This window comes from Rhipicephalus microplus, chromosome 6 (genome assembly GCF_043290135.1).
Source record: "Rhipicephalus microplus isolate Deutch F79 chromosome 6, USDA_Rmic, whole genome shotgun sequence".
Classification (NCBI taxonomy): Eukaryota; Metazoa; Arthropoda; class Arachnida; order Ixodida; family Ixodidae; genus Rhipicephalus; species Rhipicephalus microplus.
The window spans coordinates 82,901,557-82,923,750 of record NC_134705.1 but is presented as its reverse complement, the minus strand read 5'-3'; the positions used below and the strand labels follow the sequence as shown (position 1 = coordinate 82,923,750).

General features: G+C 58.0%; 1 protein-coding gene, 1 non-coding gene and 1 pseudogene across 2 annotated transcripts in view; 1 reads left to right on the top strand and 2 right to left on the bottom strand.

The window, feature by feature from the left end:
- Positions 1-22,194, bottom strand: part of LOC142765338 (uncharacterized) — a 187,221-nt gene that overhangs the window by 137,648 nt on the left and 27,379 nt on the right. The window lies entirely within an intron of this gene.
- On the bottom strand, positions 12,612-12,796 carry LOC142766454 (U2 spliceosomal RNA). Its single transcript, XR_012884527.1, has one exon. It is a non-coding gene; the product is annotated as a U2 spliceosomal RNA (small nuclear RNA).
- Positions 20,634-20,804, top strand: LOC142766380 (U2 spliceosomal RNA; annotated as a pseudogene).

Below are 22,194 nucleotides of genomic sequence, written 5' to 3'. Positions count from 1 at the left end.
GAAACCGCCCCACTGATCGAGCTGGGCGACTGCTCGCCTTCGCTCGACCGCGCCGCTAACGCACCCACGGTTTCCTACGAAGCCGGTGCGACGACGCAGACTTTGCTGCAAAACGCCGTGCAGATGATCCAAGCACTCTCGGGAGCTGTGCAAACGCTTTCGGCTGGTCCGAAAAGCGGTCACCCCGCTGTCATGTTGCCTGTGCGAACCTACAGCGGATACGGTGATCAGCTCACCGCCCGAGATTACCTCGACTCTCTGTCACGTTATCAGAGAGCGATGGGTTTGGATGATAAGGTGGTGCTCGAACGTGTTGTTCCAGCTGCACTGACTGACACGGCGGCGAGATGGTATCGGCTTTCCGGTTACCGTGCAGCAAACCTCGAGGAATTTCGTGCGGTCTTTTTGCGCGAATTCCTACCCGCTGACTACGAAAGTAGGATGCGGCGAGAGCTCGAGCTCCGTACACAAGCTCCTGACGAGTCTTTACAGCAGTATGTACGGGCGGTGGATGAACTTATTTCTATCGCTGAGCCCCGAGCCTCGAACGAGGAACGCGTCGAACGGGTGATACGGCAGGCACATCCAACTTATTCGGCATACCTGCGCGGCGGCCGCTTCAGTGATTTGGAAGCGTTGGCCGCCGAGGCGAAGCGCATCCAAGGCGACATTCTTGCCGCGCGTGCCTATCGCCCGCCGCCGCCAGCCAGCGACGCCCTTGAGCCGCGCTGCGCTTGGAGAGGGGCCATGACCCTTCCCCAACGGCAACAGCCTCTCGGCGCCGCCTTTGCGGCTGCAACCGGCTGTGCGTGGGAGTTGAGCGATCGCGCTCTTGACCCCTTTACGCATGAAAGGCGGGCAGCCTGCGCTGCTCCGCCTGAAACCTCCACACAGGGACGCTTTTCGACCCAACGTAATGTTGGAGGTGCGGCTCGCAGAAACGTATCCTACGATAACGTAGCGAGCCGATCACGACAGCTCGAAGCTGCTCCGTCTGGGAATACAGACCGTGATGGAGTGCGCTGTTACCGCTGCCGTGAAAGAGGGCACATAGCAAGGGAATGCACCGGATCCAGGCCTCCTGTGAGGCAGGGAAACGGGCTTGCGAGTCGTTCGTGAATGCACGACCGACCCAACCTTTGCTTCTTCCCTCTGCGTGCAAGGCAAGCACTTTTCTTGCGGATACGCACGCGCCGTTCATTCCGGTCACCATTGCCGGCCGTGAATTTTCGGCTTTGCTGGACACGGGCGCTAGCGCCTCGTTGTTTGGCGAACAGGTGTTGTCCCACTTGCAGAAGCACTCGGTGCGCTTGCGGGACAGCCGAACGACATTCACCCTTGCGAAAGGCGTGGCCCATTCGGCAGGCGCTGCAAGGTTGACTGTCCGATGGGGAGATCGAATGAGACGCTGTCGGCTTATTCATCTTCCAGGGCTCAATGTTCCAGTGATTCTCGGTCGGGACTTTCTCCTCAAAACCGGTATCGTTGTGGACATTGCGAATGGCGGCTATCGTGATGGCCCATTTTGCCAACTCAAGCCGTTCATCAGCCCGCCGGCGCTTACAGTCGCCTTTGCAGCAGAAGCGTCGGAAACGTGCCTTGCGCAGAGTTCGGGGCCAAGCCCCCGCTCACCGCATTTGCCCTCTCACAGTCCCCTTCGGGAACGAGAGGCGCGGCACGAACCGTGTCGTGCGCCAACTCCGGGGTCGTACCCTGGCGTTCCGCGCTCGTCGGCTCGAAACCCCTGCTTGGATCGACCGGCACGACACGAAGAGGCACTACATCCTTTGGTCGCCTGCGCGACTCAGTTGGATGAAGCACAGAAGGCTCGTCTGTCGACACTGTTACGTCAGTACGACGAGCTCTTCACTGATCAACCTGGCTGCACCGATTTTGTGAGCCACGTGATCGAAACTGGTGACGCGCTTCCTTTGAAGTGTAACCCCAGGCCCGTCAGTCTCGCCAAAAGGCAGATTATCGATGGGTTGCTAGATGATATGCTTGCGGCTGGCATTATTCGCCGCTCGTCTAGCTCCTGGGCGTCTCCAATTGTGCTGGTGCCTAAGAAAGATGGCAGTCATCGCCTGTGCGTCGACTATCGCCGTCTGAATGGAGTGACTCGTAAGGATGCCTATCCGCTCCCCACGATAAACTCCATCGTAGGTAACCTGGGTGATGCACGGTACTTTACCACGCTTGACGCCTCTAAAGGTTACCTACAGGTCCGGATGGGTACCCGTGACCAGTGTAAAACTGCGTTCACGTCCCACAGAGGGTTGTTCGAGTTTACTCGTATGCCCTTTGGTCTTTGCAATGCTCCTGCGACGTTTCAAAGGCTCATGGACCGCGTCCTCGGGAAAGCAAAGTGGTCATACTGCATGTGCTACCTCGACGACATCGTGATTTATTCACGAACCTTCGAAGAGCACTTGGCCCATGTTGCCGATGTACTCGAGAGGGTGAGAACCGCCGGGATGACACTTAACCCCGCTAAGGTCCAATTAGCGCAGACCCGTGTTCAGTTGCTCGGGTTTACGCTGGGCGAAGGCTCCATAGAGCCGGATCGGGAGAAACTTCGAGCTATTCTCGAATTTCCCGTGCCCAAGGACGTACGTGGCCTTCGCCGCTTTCTAGGAATGGTCAACTTTTACCGTTCCTTCATTCCGTCCTGTGCCCGACTGCAGGCGCCCTTGAGCAAACTCTTGGGTAAGTCTGCCGAGTGGCAATGGGGACGTGAGCAGCAGGAGGCGTTTTGCCGACTGTCTAACGCCATAGCGGAGACAGCGCAGCTCAAGCTCCCCGACCTGACCAGACCGTTCGTTGTACAAACTGATGCGAGCGATCTGGGTTTAGGAGCTGTTCTCCTACAGGAATACGATGGCGTGTTGCAGCCGTTGGCCTTTGCCAGCCGCTCCTTGGTCTCTGCGGAGAAAAATTACTCCGTGACCGAAAAGGAGTGCCTCGCCATCGTGTTTGCACTGCGGAAGTTTGACGTCTATCTTGATGGGACGAAATTCGTAGTGCAAACGGATCACAGTGCGCTCAGCTGGCTGATGCGGCTCCGTGAGCCGGCCGGCAGGCTGGCGCGCTGGGCTCTCCTGTTACAGCACTATGACTTTTCGGTGCAGTATCGAAAGGGGAGCATCAACGTGGTAGCTGACGCGCTATCTCGTGCCCCACTGTCGGCCGAGGACCTTGATCGCGGTGCGACAGCCGCTAGCGGTGCCTTAGCACTTGCAAGCGTCGGGGGCGAAACAGCAGCTTCGCCGCCATTCGGCGTGAAGGGTGCGTCCCCATGCGGACAAACCTTGGCTGCTAACCAGGTAAGCGGCACACCGCGAAGCGGCCGAGGGGGGAGCTCTCCGAAGGCCACGAGGCCGAGAGCGAACCCGTAACGCCGACTCAAGTGGTTGTTGCTGCGGTCCTGAGTGGGCGCGATACCAGACTCCCCCATTTTGGGAGAATGGGCATCGCTTTCAGCAGAGAAGAGCTTCTGAAGGCCCAGCAAAGTGACCCGTTTTGTCGCGAAATATGCGACGGTCTCGGAGAGATGGAGCGCCGTGACGCTGCTTGTCCTGCAGCGGGCGCCGATAACGACTGTCTCGACGAGACGGAGCGCCGTGACGCTGCTTGCCCTGCAGCGGGCGCGAATAGGGGGCTCGAACCAGCGTGTGTCGCTGAGTCCCCGGCGGATTCATATTTGCTGGACCATGACGGGCTCCTGCTGAAGTATTTAGCCACTGACGACGAGTCCTTAGACCCGTTTAAGGTGGTTATGCCCAAAAGTCTGAGAGCCGCACTGTTGCGATCCTCTCACGATGAACCCATGGCCGGTCACCTGAGTGGCTCGAAAGTTTTTGCAAAACTGAGCCGCGTTGTGACTTGGCCCGGCATGAAGCGAGACATTTTTCGCTATTGCCGTTCTTGCCGCGTCTGTCAAACGGTGAAATCAAGGGGTGGCAAACCACCCGGTCTGATGAAACCGATTGTCAGTGAGCGTCCGTGGCAAGTGGCCACCTGGGATCTAATGGGACCATTTCCCAGAAGTAAGCAGGGGTTCATTCACCTGATGGTAGTCACTGATCATTTTTCGAAATGGGTGGAACTTTTCCCACTTCGGAAGGTGACAGCGCGAGCGGTGCTTGAGAAGCTGCAGGAAGTGTTTTGCCGGTTCGGCTTCCCGGAAAGGCTCATCACTGACAATGCTTCTTATTTCACCGCTCGGGTGTTTGGTGTCACGTGCCGTTCCCTCGGAATTGATCACTGCACCACTTCACCCTACCATCCCCAGTCCAATTTGATGGAGCGCGTCAATCGTACGCTCAAACCGATGTTGGCGGCCTTTGCCGAAAGTCAAAGGGACTGGGCAGACCATTTGAGTGAGCTCGCGTTCGCTATTCGAACATCCGAGAGTCGCTCAACTGGTTTCTCGCCCGCCTTCTTAAAATTTGGAAGGGAGTTGGCAAATCCGGTGACCAGCGTCACTCAATGCCAGCTCGAGGACGAGGAGGCGCCGGCAGACTGCTCTGCTTACGCGTCGACACTTCGGGACAGGCTTTGTCGAGCTTTCTGCAAAGCAAGGCAAAGTTTGGCGTCGGCCAGGGCTCAGCAGAAGGCCCAATATGACCGCAAGCATCACGACCTAGTTTTTGAGGTGGGCGATCTTGTCCTGAAGCGCAACCACGCCCTTAGCGATGCCAGTAAGGGGTTCTCAACCTCGCTCGCTCCTAAGTGGCTTGGTCCGTACCGAGTGGAGAAAGCTTGCACTCCACTCGCGTACTTGCTGAAAGATCCCCAGACGGGAAAACTCAGCCGTGCCCATATCGCAGACCTGAAACCCTTTGTATCACGGTCTGACGAGCTCGCGCCAGAGCCCTGCGGCACTGCGCGCCAGCAACGGGGCACACCCGGAGCGGCGCACCGCATTCGGACCCCGCGCCGGTATAATCTGAGGAAGCGGTCACCTTTGTGATCTCGCGCCGGACGGCGGACTTCTCCGCAACCGAAGGCCCTCAGTTTAGTCTAGCCTCAGTATAGGTTAGCTTCTTTACAGCCTTTTCTCGTAAAGAAGTTGACCCCGCCCTGTCTGCTGCCAGCGTTTCTTTTTTTAAGTGTTCATGTGTATTTTATGTTTCTTTTGTCTAATATTAGGTGTTATTTGTATTTTGTTTTTTCGCCAGATGTTTAGTGTCAGTATGCTCTGTGTTTACTTTTTTTTCGTGTTCGTTTCGTCTACCGCGAAGGGAGCTGTGTGTGACCTTGAGTGTCGGTGCTTGCCGGGGGAGAGAGACGAAGGACGCTTTGCGCCTACGCTCGCGCAGCCGTCGGCGGTGTGTGTGCGTGTGTAAGTGCATGACGCTTCAATGCGAGCCCGCGAAGAGTGCGTCATGGCTTCCCCCCATCGATGCGGACGCTGGAGGTGCTGGGGGGTCATTGACCCACTGACGTCAGACCATCTGGCTGTGGTTTGCTCTCGGCCGTCGTCGAAGAAGCCCCGCTGCCTTTACCACCATGGCTCCTGCGCGAGGCCAGCTGAAAGCAGCTATATGCTGCCGGCCAACGCCATTCGCAGCCAATTTGGGTCGGCCTCCCTGAGCACTGGAGAGGCCCGGCTTCGCGCAACGTTCCAGCTTCATCATCGAGCCAGAAATGCGGGGGCCTCCGAAGCACAGCCGAGGCAGCGTTCGTCGGACTCGCTGCTTATCAAGACCAGCAACGAGCCATCAGTGAGCCCCCTCCCGTACCTCTGACCTCGCACTCGGGCATCGCACCCAGCGGACACTGTCACGCCTTTACCGCCCCTCCGCGCACTGTACGCAATCCCCCTTCAGCACCACGAACACTAGTGCCACGTTGCTGTGCTCCCTTCCGCAGTTATTTGTATAGTGTCATGTGTTTACTTTGTTATTTATATTTTGTTTCTCATTTGTGATCTTTTTTTTAGCAGCAGTAACAGGGCTGGACTGAGGTTAGCTGTCGCTCATAGCAGTGTCATTTTAACTGCATGGGTGACGTCCGGCTGCCTTTTGCGGACCGGTAAAGGGCAAATTTAGGAGAGGGGGATGTGGGAATTGAGGCTAGCCCGCTGCCTTTGCGCGGGCTTTGCCGCCTTTTCTGCCGTTCTCATGTCCCGACATGTCTGCCCTCCTTCGCTGTCTGCCGTGGTGGGAGAGCGGAGTGACGTTTAACTCCCTCACCCGGTAGCGGATGTTGACGGTGGCGCCGCGCGCGGGAACTCCCAAGAGAGGTTTTTGCGCGCTGCGTCGGGAGCGGTCAGATACTCTCCGGGACAGCAAACGGTGAGCCACGCTATCTTTTCGTCCGTCGACTCCCGTAAGTCGGGGCTCGTCGGACTTCGCTGACGGCGCCTCGCGCCCAAGGCGAACGCTAACCCGCTGTTGCCCCGCTGCGTACGCACGGCCGAAGGGCGGTACGGTGTCCTAGTGCGTGGCCTCGCTACGCCGACCCGTCTCCCTTCGAAGCCAACGCGCGCGCCTTTGCCCTCGCTCGAGCAACCGGGCCTTTGCTCCGGTGTCTCCGTGGATCACCTTTACCGCGGAGACGTGCTCGTGGCACCCCTGTGTAGTACTTTGTGCCCGTGGCGTGGATAAACCTACTTGCTTTCCCGCCGCGCCTTTTTGCAACGGGCTGTACTGCGTTTGGTGTTGCCACAATAAAGTGTTGCGACTTGAGCAGTATCGTGTTTCCCGCCACGGCGACGGTTAACGCGTGCCCTGCGGCTCGCTAAGACCGGACCCACTCTGGTGGCCGTACTCCTTCGGGATACGTGTACACCACACGTGTAGCCTGCGGGAGGCCTTCCGAGCCTCGGTCCAGACGGACTGCAGTTGCGTTGTCCGTGCCTGGAAAACGCCCTCCGTTTCGCCGCTGAGGTAGCAGGCGAGCTCCTCGTTGGTGGCCTGCCTGCGAATGCGCTTGGAGACAATTTTGGATAGCGCTTCGAAGGCAAGTTCCCGGACCTCGAGATCGGCCAGGCATCGGGCACTCGCTTGAACTGGAGGCACACGTTGAATGCTGCGGAGAGAAAGAGACCATCAAGATCATGTTCCTTCCAATGACGGTAGGTGATCCTGTCACTGCCGGGGGCCGTGTTTTCGCATCTGCGAAGACGGGCCGCCACCTCGTCGCTGGTGAATCGGGCGAGGCAGATCTCTGTCATGTCGTCCGGACGAGCCTTGTTAAGGAGCAGGTGGGTGTTCCCTTCCTTCGGCGCCCATGTTTCAGCAAAGTGTTGCTCCAGTCTGTCGAGCGGAATCTCGCACAGTTTTGTTTCGCCCTGTACGATGACACGAATAGCCCGACGGCAGTTGCTGCGATACAGGCCCTGTATCTGCTGGGCGTTGTTCGGGTTGGTCGGGACGCGGGGTTTCCCACCGGCGGGGTTGTCCGAAATTTTCGCCTCCCTCCTCACCACCGAGACGGCCTCCTCCAGGATGGAGAGGAAGTCGTCCCAGCGCTCAGCAGTGGCCGGCTCCCGAAGTAGTTGCCGGATTTGCTGGGTGTGCTCTGCTAGCACGCTCGTGTCATCGATGGGCTCGGAGAGGGTGATCTCGCCGGGGTTCTCTGTCTGTGGGGCGGGGTCCTGTGACTCGCCGCCTGCGTCGTCTAGCAAAGTTCCCTCGGATAACGTTGGTTGTGTGGGGGAGTCGACGCTGCATGTGATGCTCCTGGCTGACGGTCTTGGGCTAGGGTCCTGCTGTGTCATTACCATGTTGTGTTGCGGTGCTCTTTGCTCGCTGGTCCCTGGAGAAGCGCGGGCGGTATCTGGGTCCTGCTGGATACGGGAAGAACACTGTGACCCTTCTGGTGGGTACTCCTCCTCGCTGGCTGTTGATGGGGTTGTAGCATTAGAGCCAGCTATGCTGCCTAAGATAGGAGGGAGAGGTGTAAGGGCCCGTTCCGCTGATGGTGGCCGAAAATGCCGTGGGCTGTCGTGGTCCGTGTCGCTGTGCAGCGACTCATGTTGTCTGGGACCTGGCGGGATGGAGGCCGCGTTGTCATCCTGCGAAAATAGTGAGGCACATGAGGACCTCCTCCTCGCGGTGAAGACCTCGCTGGGCGTGGGCGGTGGATTGCCCGTGGTTGCCGAATCCTCGTCAGGGAGTTCCGGTAGGTCGCCTAGAGGGGGGGAGAAAGGAGTTAGTGCCCATTCCGGTGGTGTTGGAGTGTCTGGCGTTGTGCTAACTGTCGTGCTGTTCTCGCTGGGTGACGATCCTGTTGAAGTCGACGAGTTTGAGCTCTGCGACGATCGAAGGGTCATGGTCCGTGGGGCTCTGTTGCTGGCAGTGGCACGGCGGGGTCTTCCCGTGGGAGTTGCAGCAGGTGCTGTGCTTGTAGTCCTCGTAGTCATTGGTTGCTGCGTTGTCTCCTGCGCTTGTGCCCTCCTATGCTTCCTCATGTGGTTGTCTAGACCTTTCCTTGAGGTGAGGGTGACTGGACACTCTGGGCATTTGTGCCTATAGAAGTCGAGGGGTGGGAGCTCGTGTCCCTCTCTCGCGAAGCAGGGGTGGCGTGTAGAGTGGAGACCGAGGCCAGTGGTGGAGCAGAGGGTGCAGGTGTAGGTCACCTTCACCTTTATCTCATGCTCGTCAAGAAGGTGCCTTACTAGGCTCTGGCGCCTGCTCGTCCAGGAGACCCCGGAGTACCGTACCGCACAGAGATCTATAGGGCAGGTAAAGCTGTGGGGAATAGGAAAGAAGATGTTGAGAGTCTTTCCCTCATCAGCGAGTGTTGCTTGATTTTGGGCATCCTTTGGCCTCGGGATGTTGCAATCCTCCCCCTCATTTGCGGGACTTGCCTCCTCGCTCATCACCTATCGGACAGTGAGCCCTGTCTGAGGAGATGGGGTATGCGCAGTAAAAGGTACATCATCGTACTGACACTTGAGCATCTTTTAAGCAATAAAACACTTCAATAAAGAAAAAAGACGGCACTGTACACTCGAGTAAGAAGAAAAGGAAAGAAAGATAAAAAAAAGTGGATGGGAGGGGGGGGGTGATCGTCAACCCATGCTTAAGTGGAGCTGACGACCTAAAACAAAGGGGAAGAAAAGGAAGGAGTGTGTGGCCTCCTCCCCCTGGTCGGGGGAGAAGAGAGGTGCGCTCGCCCAGAGAGGGAAAGGAAAAGAAAGAAAGTAAGAAAAAAAACTGGCGTGCGCACCAGTGAGAGCAGCGGGCTACCAGCTACATGGCGAGTGCAGCTGGCTGCCCCAAGAGGGCAGAGGGAGTACTGACTGCCTCAGCAGAGAGGAGGTTTCTGGGTGACTGCCTCAGCAGAGAGGAGAACAAATTAGTAAAGAAGACAGGAAAAAAAGAGCAAGTGAGAAAAAAAAGAGAAAAGAAGAGAAGGGCAGGAGAAACCGGTTGAGCGGACCCTCTACTGACACGTGTCAGCAGAGGCGCTTCCGGAAAAAAAAGAGAGCGTGCGAGGGCAGAGAGAAAGTAGTCTGACTACATTGTTAGTGTAGCTGGCAACAGTGGAAGCGGGAGGGAAGCCTTAGCATGGGCCACGTGGACGGAAAGTAGAAGAGAGAAAAAAAGAGAAAAAGAAAGTGAAGATGGAAGAGGAGAGAGCGGAGACGCCGCTTCCACCCGATCACCAGCGGAGCTCACTGGTGTCCAGAGTAGAGGCGCGCTCCGAAGAGAATGCGTGCAAGGAAGGCTTGCGCTATCCTACATCACTTGGGCAGGTGATGTAAGAGCCGCTTAGCCAACTAATACGCAAGAAAAGGGTGCTTTGTGGACGGGGAGCTGCCGGCAAGGCCGGTTGGAGCAGCCCGCCTCGCCGAGCACGAGAACCCACCCCCCAAAGGGGGGCGGAAAAGAGGTGCAAAAAGTGTTTTAAAGAACTAGCATCTCACCAATGACCAGAGCCAGAAATCCAGGGCAGCAGGAACCACGCGTCAGCAGGAAGGTCCAAGAATCCGCAGGCAGTCGTTGCTTGTCGCTCGAACAAGCTAAGATGGCATGCACACAACAACAACAACAACACAAGAAGAGACACAGAAAGACACCGCACTAACCGGGTGGGTGGTCGATTGCTTCTTCAAAGAGCAGGAGTAGGATGGACAAGCCAACACTACACTTTGATCTTAGCCAAAAGGCCGAGAAGCGATGCAATTCATTAGCACTTAATTAAAATCCATTCTTTCACACCTCGTACTTAGTCCTGGCCAAAAGCTAGGCAAACAGTAGCAAAGCAATTCCGACGTCCACCCATGCACAACCAGCATTGTGCACCGACAGCGGCGGCGCTGGCTTCACGGCATTGCTTTTATCCCTAGTCCGCCTGAAGTTTCTTGTTTCGCTTAAGAACATGTTAAAACTGAAACCTTCTTTTTCCCAGAGGTCAAAGCCACGCGTGCTTGCTTGCATGCGTACTCTCGAATGTAACCATGACGTCACACCAAATGCTTGCCGGCGAACATTATCAGGCATGTCGCGAGGGATGCTACAGCACTTGTTTTAAAAACTGATGCATAGTGTACATGTCCAACTCAAGCACCAAAGCCTGGAAGGAAAAAAGAAAAAAAATGACTGTGCAAAATGTGACTACGTCACCCATCCAACACGGCTTCTACGCTGGCTGCCCAAGCAACGCCTCTGCAACGACGCCCACAATCATCGGCAAAAAGGTGTTGCCTTTAGCTGCTTCAGCGCGCTCAACGTATGCCTTGCAAGTTCCGACGTGGCGGAACACCGCACCGAGGTCGACGAAGGTCCTGCCGTAAAAGGCAAACCCGGGAATGCGTGCGAAACGTCTACCGCGTGCGTTGTGAAGCCGTTGAATGAAGGGTCATGTGGCTGAGGGTGACGGAACGTGAGTGTGCGACATGCCGCTGCGATGTCGTTCAAGCGTTCAACGGGCCGGCAGGCTCTGCCTGTCGTGGTCGAAAGCGCTTGTCCAAGTTTTGCTGATTCCGAGGGGTAGGAGTGCTATGGTGGCGTGTACGAGGCGCTGGTGCGGCGCTCCGTCGATCGTGCTTGGCGGACATGAGGCGGTCGTCAGAAGCTGGTCGTCAAGTGGTCGCGGAAATCAGTGGAGAAGTACTCGCCTGCGCTTTTCGTCGAAATCCACTGAGTAACGTGCGAGAAGACTCGCGACAGACGGTCTTCGGGAGACGGGTGGTTGCACAATTGCGACCGTGCGTCAACGTGCAGCCATAATCGTGGATTATTTCGCCCCATTACGATAGCTTCGTCACTGCGCTCGCTGGTGTTGCTCGTTTTTGTTGGCCTTCACTTGTGGCTCACACCCACTGTTGGGGATTGGCCGGTTTGTTGTTCTGCTTCTTCGACTTCTACATACTCGGCTTAGTGAAGCTGTGAGGAGTGATGAGTGGGTACAAAGGCAAAGCACAGCAAAGCTCGCCCGGGGCGTGATCTCACGCGTCCTGGGTTCCACGGCGCTTCAGGTACGTGCGTGGTGCGTCCGTACGTCTAGTGCGCAATTTTCTTGGAACTTCCAGCAACTGGCAATTCCATTGAGGTGAGCGTGCGAGGATGTTTGTTGTAATTAACGAGAGCCAACGGTGGATGAGCTGGTATGAGATGGTGTTCAGAAATGTAGTGTGTGATCAACAAGGCGATGTCCGTCGTGGTGGTCTAGTGGCTGTAAGGTACTCGGCTGCTGACCCGCAGGTTGTGGGATCGAAACCCGGCCGCGGCGGCTGCATTCCCCTGTGGTCATATAGGGTGCACGTTAAAGAACTTCAGGTGGTCGAAATTTCCGGAGCCCTCCATTACGGCGTCTCTCATAATCATATGGTGGTTTTGGGACGTCATACCCCACATATCATCATATCGTCATCAAGGTGACGGCTGAGGGCGCCAGCGAGGTAGCTGACCGCGTGGCAACGAATTACAGCCACCGCTGGCTGAAGCTGGGACCCAGGTCAGTGGACATAGAAAAAGCACATCGGGGCTTTGCCGCTCCACCGTACAGCAGGTGTGTGCGGGGTGGGTCCTGTGGCGTTCTTTGCGATTTTTATTTGTGATGGGGAATAGTGTAGATGCATAGACGCGGCGAGAGCACGCGTCTTCAGGTTAAGACGTCGCGTGAAGATGTGAAATAAAAATGCCTTCGTTTGTCACTGCAACTGTAAACAGAAACACCAACAACCATTTTCTAGAGGCTAGTTTATTTTTCGTTCCGAAACGGGTGAATTGGAAAAGCGGAATTAGCTTGGCACATACATACACACTTCTACACACATATGTACATACACATCGTATACACACTTCTAGCTTTCCTCCGAAACAGTATTAATAAATTACTCAATAGTTTTATTACTATGTGTAGGGATGTTTAAAAAAAATCAAAAATTGAGTATGTACGTGTGAATATAACCAAAAAAAGGGGGGGGGGGCCCTCAAATTATGAAATTTCCACAGAAACATTTATTTTCCCACAGCAATCGTAAGTGTAAACACAGCTAGCGCACTCCCCGCACGCGAATACCGCGTCAGCCGGGGCGGCGTGACGCCACCGTCTCGGACACTCGCCGCACCCACGCTGTTTACCCCGATATCCTTGGTAAATTCGAACACTCTTTCTGTCATTGAATTTAATTTCGAACTCACCCCCGCATGGGTGAGTGGGCCGATCCCGGAGGTAGTGCAATACCGGGCCAACCCGTGGCGGAGGTGAAGCAAGCTTCAAGCACTCCGCCGCATTGCAAAAATAAGTTTAATATCTTGGATCCAACTAGGATCCGTATCAGATATTAAGCTGATAAGAACAGAGTGAGAATTTTATTATGTTTAAGACAATGTATGGGATGTCTTGAGGTGGCGGGACGACTAGGTTGTGTTCTCTGTACATGGCACCGGGATAGCCAGGTGTAAGCCGGACACCGATGGTCGCACCAAGGACTCCAGAAATATGGCCATCACAGGAACCGCCGGAACGGCAGCGGCTTAGCCAGGGCACCTGGCAGGTGGAAGCGATGTGGCGACGTAGTACGGCAGGTCTTGCCTTGGTCAGCGTTCGTCTATCTGCATCCATGTCCCACGTGCGCGTGGTAGATGGCGCGAGACGCTGCCTCCACCTCGCTCACGCAGAGTTTTTTTCATGAGACGCAGGTAGCTGCGGGAACACAAGCGCAGGAGGACGCGGTCGTTGGCCGGGTCCCAAGCTCCGAGAGCACCGACGATGACGGCGGCCACCGTTACTCTTTGGTTGAGGCGACGCAGGTAGTCGGCGACGGGTTGGTAGCGTAGACGTTGTCGTTTCGCGTGTTGATAAAGGCCTCCGGTGTATTCTCGAACGGGCAAGCCACGTCGATCACCAGGGCCTCCTCCCCGCGAATCAAGACAAGGTCAGGACGTAGTCCAGTGTCGCCGACCGGCCGGTTCTCGTACGCTACGGTGTAGTCGCGGGCAGCGGCCGTGCGAAGGCGTGAGACCACCGCGTTGTGCCGCGCCTGAGACATGGCGCTATGCGTCATGCAGTGGCACAGCACGTGCGGCAGCGTCTCCCTCGCGTAGCCGCAGACCCGGCAACGCTGGTCTCGGTCAGGTGGGCCCCACATGACGGCGCCATTCAGGGGTAGCAGGTTGAGGCGCGCCCGGTGGATGAACCGCCAGTCGGCGAAGTGCGTGAATGCTCCCGTTGTGATGAAATGTGAGCTCGCACGATCCGCCGAAACGCAGGCCATCACCTTCCCCTGGTTTGGCTGGTCGTGGAGGGCGTTGTCCCGGACGTGAGCCAGCACATCTCGTAGCGTCCGCATGACCCGGTTCCTTTGTGTCGAAGGAAGCGTTGCGTCGCCGCAGGTGATGTTGACGTGGTCCGGCCGCAGGGACCACGAGACTTGTAGCCTTCGGGACGCCTTACGGGCCTCGGTCCACACGCTGCGCAGCTGGGTTGCCGGCCTTGAGTGGACGACCTGTCGGTCGCCAGAGAGGTACGCCTCCAACTCGAAACGGTTAACCTCCCATCCGAGGCGGGTGGAGGCGACCTCGTAAGCGTCGGACAGGGCGAGTTCCCGTAGCGACTGGTCTGATGTCGTCAGGAGCTTAAAAGCGGAGTCAATACGACAGATGTCGTATAACTCCGCTGCCACCGGTATCGGTATAGCTCCTCCGGAGGCGCTCCCGTAGACGTAGTTGCTCGAGGCGTTCGTTCACCGGTAGGTACAACGTACGCTTGACCATGGGCCTGATGGCAAGGTCCAACCGGTGCCAATCTGATTTGGTCAGGACGCCGCACCTCATGAGAAGTTAAGGGCTGGGAACACAAATGTCTTGAGGGCGTCAATACGCTGCCAGGGGGCTAGAAGGGAAGAAAAAATAGCCGTGGCATTGCGATTGGCGTCGTCAATGACATCGGTCCCCGCCCGCTGTGGAAGGCGGAAACCCACCGGGCGTCCGAGGTAGCGGAGCGGCTCGGAGTCGCTCAAAGCCGCGACCGGGACGCCGGAGACTTGGAAGACGGTTGGCCGCATTCCCACGGGGGTAACGCCGCTTAGGTGCAAGGTCGTACACTTGCTCGGGTTGAGAGATAGCCCGAGCGGTGTTGCCAGCGTCTCGACCATGTCAATGCGTTGCTGAAGGAGAGCAGGACAGTCGGCCAGGGGCGTCAGGTCGTCTGCATAGGCGAGGATGTTGTGGTCGTCGCCTGTGCCTTGGACGCCTCGAACCACGGGGTATATGACTAGGTTGAAGAGCAACCCGCTGAGCGGGCAGCCCTGGCGTAGACTGGAGTGGATGACGACCGGATCTGTTGTGCCCTCTGCAGCAACGATGACAGTTTGATTGTCCTGGTAAAGGTCCTCGATGAGGGCGGTGAGCGTCTCTCCTGCACCGGAACCACGGAGGGCGTCCAAGAGGGCTTGGTGAGGCACGGACACGTAGGCGTTTGCGAAGTCAAAAAGGGCTGCGCAAAACTCCGTGCTACCAGCTCTTGCTGCGTCCATGCGGTGCTGGAAGATGTAATTGAGTTCAAAAACGCCGTCATACGGGAGGAAACCTTTTTGGCACTTGGACAAGACTTGGTGATCCATGATCCAAGCTTGAAGGCGCGACGCAAGACACTTGGCGTATAACTTTGAGGCAGTACAGCCGAGTGCAATGGGGCGCCAGTTGCCTGGAACAGAGGGATCACCTTTCTTGTATATTAGTACCGTACGTGACGTTCGCCATCAGTCAGGAGTGCGACGGTGGTGAACGCAGGCGTTAAACAGGGCAGACAGGAAGCGGGCCTCCGGTTCGACGGACCTCCAGTGTTGGTACGTCAGTCTCTCGGGTCCGGGAGCCGTGTTCTCCGACTTCCGGAGCCGGAGGAGAACTTCGTCTGCCGAGAACGACGCCGTGTTTACCGGAACAGGAGCCGCGGGTCGTTGAAACAACGCTGACGTGTCTGCCGTGCGAGGTGACCAGGTGGAGGCCCAATGGTCCTGGATGTCTCGTATGGGGATGGTGCAGGACCGTGTGGGACCCTCCATGATCAGGCGCACGGCGCGTCGGCGGTTCCTGCGGTAGAGACGCTGGATCTCTGTCGCATTATCCGGGTTGACGTCTCGAGCAGGGCGTCCCGGTGTTGACGGTGGGAGGCGGACAGCCTCCGCGGCCAGAGCAACAGCCCGTGACCACGCCTGCTCACACGTCGCCCATGAGTCTGGTGTCGGTGCTGCACGGAGCGTGGCTCGCAAGATGCGGACCTGCTCCGCAAGCAGCATGGTGCGGTCCGGTGGCATTTCCATCGTCGGTGCTTCCACAGGAGTGTCGTGTGCACCGTCGTCGGCATCATCCGCGCCAGTGTCTTCCAACCGCTCGGAAAGGGAAGGGGATGAGGAGGAGCGCGAATTGGTCGACAGAGGGCGGCGGTCAACGACGATGCCGGCAGCTGGGACACTCTGTTCGTCCACCGGCTCGTTGGCCGATGCTTCGTCTGAGCCATCGGTACCGGGGTCGTCGGCAAGCTCCGTGGACATCTGTGAGGAAGCCCTCGAAGCAGACGACGTGGAGGCGGAACCGGTGTGACGACGAGATGACGAGCCGGGCGTGGAAGAAACTTCGCCAGTCGTGGACAGGGGACCAGGATCTGGTGGCACGGACGGTGGCGTTCCGGGAACCGAAGGCGATTGCCGAGGCGTTGAAGAGCCGGAGCCGGAAGTGCGGGAGGAGTGGCCCGGCATAGTAGACGCCTCGGACCTTGACGCCGACGGAGAACCGGTTGCCGTACTGCTGGAGGCCGACCCGGTACTCGAGGATGGCGTCGATGTGGAAGAGTGGCCTCCACGACGTCTTCGAGACCGGGAAACGGTTGCTCGGGTCTGTGGTTCTGGTGCTGCTCGGCAAGTTGTACCGGAAGGAGCTTGGCCAGGGGATGGTGTGGTCTCTGTGCCAGAGGAACTGCAGGGAGTCACCGTAGGCTGCCGTAGTGTGCGAAGAGGTACATAAGGGGTGGACTCCTCTTGCGCATGCCGTGCCATAGTATGCCGGGCCAGGGATCGCTCGCAGTTGAAGTATCTCGGGCAATACCGGCACGGGTGGAAGGGCTCGTTCGAGGCAGGACCCGCGCAGTCGTGGCGGGCGGACAGCGAATTCAACTGGGCATCACAGGCGACGCATCAGTAGAGGCGCCTCGTTGGCCGAACCCCGTGTTTCTGCTCCATGTGGGACTGCCACGAGGACAGTCGGAGCGAGACTGATGTGCGGGCTTGGCAGCCCGCGCAACAGGGATAAGGACAACAGAGGATCCCAGGCACCGGCAGGTACACCGTCATGATGCCCTGGTGAACGACGGGCGGTCGGGAGCGAGGAGGGCCCGACGCTGCCGTTGAAACGCCAGTAGACGCGGGGGTGCCAGGACGAGGCCGCTGGGCCGGCGGCGGCGCCGGGGTGCTCAACCCCGAAGGGGGAGCGGGACGCCGTCGACGGCTTCCGGAACGCGGGACGAGCGGCTCGATGGACACAGCAGGTGGCCGGCGGGGGGTAGGCATGGCCAGGCAGGGACTTCTCCAGTTGGCAGGGCCCGTGGACGGACGCCCGGGCAGGAATGCCGGGGCGACGACGACGACGGTGGCGAAGTGGTCACGATGACCAAGGTCCGTTGGTGTCACCAGCAGGCATTGGCGACCGGACCGGGAGCGGCAGGCAAGAGAAGGCTAGTAGACTCTCACCACTCCCGGAGGGCGACTTCTCCCGCTTGCTGTACTGGAACGCCTCGTCGGTCGGTGTCCACGTCCTCGTGGCTTGATGTCCGGGCTGGTAAGCTCGGGCGACGACGGCGAGGTGGTCACGAGGACCGGGACCCGTGGATGTCGTCAGCAGGCATTGACGACCGGGCCGGGAGTGGCAGGCAAGGAAAGGCTCGTAGACTCTTACCACTCCCGGAGGGCGTCTGCTCCTGCTGGTGGGCCTGCCTCGTCGGTAGATGGCCGGAGACTCCTTGGTTGGTACAGCAGGGCCGAGGAACCAAGTGGACCCAGGTACAGCGTTGCTCCGTGCGACCACGGGAAGGGGGACCTTCCAGGGCGGCCGGCTCCCCGGGAGGGACCGTTCTCGTCTTTTGGCTGTCGGAGATCCACGGCTCGTCGCCGGCTTCGCCCGTTGGCGACGCCGCGTTTATTCTGCACGACGACGACGACACTATCTCCTACGACGTCGCGGTGTCCTCAACGCCGCTCGATGCCCGGTCGTCCCCGGTCGTTCTGCCCGGGTCCCCGGTGTCCCCGGCCTCCTCCCCGTCGCCACCCGCGTCCGTGGACGAGGCCGCGGCGGATCCCGACGACATACAGGAGCAGCCCGAGTCCGACCCCGTGACCCTCCGGATGCCACCGGACCACACGCGCCTCCTCGAGGACCAGGCACGCCTGCTCCGCTCCTTGCTGCGGGACCCGCCCACCGACGAGTCATGGGCCCGATGCGAGGAAGCACGGACGCGGGCCGTCGCCTTGGCTGTCGAGGCGGTGCGTCTCCCACCGGTGCGTTCTGGTCGCCAACGCCGCCAGAGCGACCCAACGAACGCGGTCGACATACAGCGGCTGTACCGCCGCAACCATCGACGCGCGGTTGGGTTGATCCTGGAGGGACCACCCCAGACGTGCGCCATCCTGCTTCAGGATCTGCAGGACCATTGGGGACGCACGTGGTCGGCCCGCCAAGCCGACTCTGCCCTTCTTCTGGGAAGAGAACCGGCCCCGGCGGGAGTAGATACGACCAACTTTTCACCGGACTAGGTGTACGGGCGTTTGCGCAAGTCAGAGAGCACGGCTCCCGTGGCAGACCATCTGACCTAACACAACTGGCGAACGGTTGACCCGAAAGCACGGTTCCTGACGGCGCTCTTCAACGCCTGTTTACACCACAGACGCACGCCAGACTCTTGGAGGACAACTCGAACCATCCTCATTTTCATGAGAGGAGACCCCCTGGTCCCGTCCAACTGGCGGCCCATAGCCCTCGGCTGCACGGCAGCGAAGCTTTATGCTAAGTGCCTTGCAGCCCGGCTACAGGCCTGGATGATCGAGCACGCCGTGCTGTCGAAGTGCCAAAAGGGCTTCCTTCCGCACGACGGCGTGTTCAAGCTTAACTACATCTTACAATGCAAGCTCGACATCGCCCGGTCGGGGGGCCCCGACTTATGTGCGGCGCTGTTGGACTTCAACAACGCGTTTGGATCTGTCCCGCACCAGGCTTTGCTCGGCGGCCGAGGGAACAACCGAGCCGATCCCGATCCTGGCAGGGCTGCGTCAGGGTCCCACTAAGTGGAATTTTATTTAACTTGGTGATTGACCCGGTCATCCGCGCAGTGCAGGGTGATGGTTCCGACCACAAGATCCTTGCCTATGCGGACGACCTGACTACCCTGGCCTCGACTCCGCGCAGACTACAACAGCGCATCAACCGGATCGAGACCCTCGCCGCATCCCTGGGCCTGTCCTTGAACCCGTCGAAGTGCGCGTCATTCCACATGGTCGGATGGACACCTGTGGGGATGCGCCGGACGGAGTTCCGAGTCTCGGGCGTTCCCATCTCGGTGCTGCGCGACTTTGAGCCGCAGCGGTACCTGGGACGCCCCATCGGTTTCAGGATTCCCTCCGGCTCCGGTTCCGCCGTCGAGTCCGCCGTCGCCCAAGCCCGGGCGATCATGTCATCGATGTTGGCGCCGTGGCAGCATCTGGATGCCCTCCGGACTTTTGTCTACCCGGCGCTCAACTTCCCGATGAGGTGCGGGGTCCTTTCGACGACGGACTGGCGCCGACTGGACGATGCCATCCGGCCGCTGGTAAAGCGCACGCTTTACCTCCCAACCAACGCGGCCACCAACTATATCTGCGGTTCCACCCCTGGTGGTGCTGTCGGGATCCCGGTCGCGGCAGAGCTGAGCCAACTCTGCCGCATCGACTCAGCCTACAAGCTCCTGACGTCCCCCGACACCGAGCTGCGGCAGATGGCCTTGGACGACGCCTATGCAACCGCCACTGCCCGCCTCGGTTGGGAGGTCACCCGCTTCGAGCTGGAGTCCTACCTCGGGGGATCGCTTGGGGACGGGTTCCGGGTGCCGGCCAACCAGTTGCGGTCCGTGTGGACGAATGCCCTTAAGGCGTCCCGCCACTACAACGTCGCCTGGACCATGGATCCTGGCAGCGTTCAACTCACCTGTGGCGACGCGACGATAACTCCGCAGCATCGCTGCCGCGTCATGCGGACGCTGCGAGAGATACTTGCCAGAGAACGGGACCGCGCCCTGCACGACCTCCCCAACCAAGGGAAGGTGCTGGCCTGCGTGGCAGCTGATCGCGCCAGTTCCCACTTCATGCGGACGAGCGCCTTCACCACCTTCGCGGACTGGCGGTTCGTGCAAAGGGCCCGCTTGAACCTGCTCCCACTCAACGGCGCTCGCATGTGGGGCGCACTGGACAGGGACCAGCGGTGCCGCGTCTGCGGGTACCTGAGGGAGACGCTGCCGCATGTGGTGTGCCACTGCATGCCTCGCAGTGCGCTCTACCGGGCCCGCCACGACGCCATCGTTGACCGCGTCCGGACCGCCGCCTCCCGCGAGTTCACGGTGGCCTTCGAAAACCAGGCCGTCGGAGACACGGGCCTGCGTCCGGGTCTCGTCCTGCTGCGTGGCGAAGAGGCTATTGTCATCGACGTCACGTGCCTGTTCGAGAATACGCCGGATGCATTCGAGAACGCCCGTAACGCCAAGCTGGCCTATTACGAGCCGGTGGCGGCGTTTCTCCGTCGCCGGTACCAGCGGGTCACCGTCGACGCCGTCATCGTGGGAGCCCTCGGCACTTGGGACTCTAGGAACGACCATGTTATTCGGCGCATATGTTCGCGTCCCTATCTGCGCTTATTCAAGAAACTATGCGTTAGTGAAGTGATTGCCGCATCACGAGGCATATATCACGAACACTTACGGCAGTCAAACTAAACTGTGCGTGCGCGTCCCTAGGAAAGTGCAAATGCATTAGCATTGTATAATATGGTAGAATTCGTTCCCGACCATGTGCAAACTCCCCAAGTGCGTCCTTGCAAGTGCCCTGAAAGCGTCGATTGTAACGCGCCATTTCCTCTTTTGGCTGTCGCGCGAACGTCAATTATGTCGCGGGAAAAAGCTATGTCTAATAGTTGGACTCAATCACCAACGGCCCCATGAAACATTAATAAAATATATCTGTTTTTATCAGCTTAATATCTGATACGGATCCTATTTGGATCCAAGATATTAAACTTATTTTTGCAATGCGGCGGAGTGCTTGAAGCTTGCTTCACCTCCGCCACGGGTTGGCCCGGTATTGCACTACCTCCGGGATCGGCCCACTCACCCCTGCGGGTGTGAGTTCGACAATAAATTGAATGACAGAAAGAGTGTTCGAATTTACCAAGGATATCGGGGTAAACGGCGTGGGTGCGGCGAGTGTCCGAGACGGTGGCGTCACGCCGCCCCGGCTGACGCGGTATTCGCGTGCGGGAAGTGCGCTAGCTGTGTTTACACTTACGATTGCTGTGGGAAAATAAATGTTTCTGTGGAAATTTCATAATTGGAGGGCCCCCCCCTTTTTTGGTTATGTTCACACGTACATACTCAAGTTTTTATTTTTTTTAAACATCCCTACACATATTATTAAAACTATTGTGTAATTTTATATTACTGTTTCGAAGGAAAGCTAGAAGTGTGTATACGATGTGTATGTACATATGTGTGTAGAAGTGTGTATGTATGTGCCAAGCTAATTCCGCTTTTCCAATTCACCCGTTTCGGAACGAAAAATAAAACAGCCTCTAGAAAATGGTTGTTGGTGTTTCTGTTTACAGTTGCAGTGACAAACGAAGGCATTTTTATTTCACATCTTCACGCGACGTCTTAACCTGAAGACGCGTGCTCTCGCCGCGTCTATGCATCTACACTATTCCCCGTCACAAATTAAAATCGCAAAGAACGCCACAGGACCCACCCCGCACACACCTGCTGTACGGTGGAGCGGCAAAGCCCCGATAGCTTTTTCTATGTCCACTGACCTGGGTCCCAGCTTCTGCCAGCGGTGGCTGTAATTCGTTGCCACGCGGTGAGCTACCTCGCTGGCGCCCTCAGCCATCACCTTGATGACGATATGATGATATGTGGGGTATGACGTCCCAAAACCACCATATGATTATGAGAGACGCCGTAATGCAGGGCTCCGGAAATTTCGACCACCTGAAGTTCTTTAACGTGCACCCTAATCTGACCACAGGGAAATGCAGCCGCCGCGGCCGGGTTTCGATCCCACAACCTGCGGGTCAGCAGCGGAGTACCTTACAGCCACTAGACCACCACGACGGACATCGCCTTGTTGATCACACACTACATTTCTGAACACCATCTCATACCAGCTCATCCACCGTTGGCTCTCGTTAATTACAACAAACATCCTCGCACGCTCACCTCAATGAAATTGCCAGTTGCTGGAAGTTTCAAGAAAATTGCGCACTAGACGTACGGACGCACCACGCACGTACCTGAAGCGCCGTGGAACTCAGGATGCGTGAGATCACGCCCCGGGCGAGCTTTGCTGTGCTTTGCCTCTGTACCCACTCATCACTCCTCACAGCTTCACTAAGCCGAGTATGTAGAAGTCGAAGAAGCAGAACAACAAACCGGCGAATCCCCCACAGTGGGTGTGAGCCACAAGTGAAGGCCAACAAAAACGAGCAACACCAGCGAGCGCAGTGACGA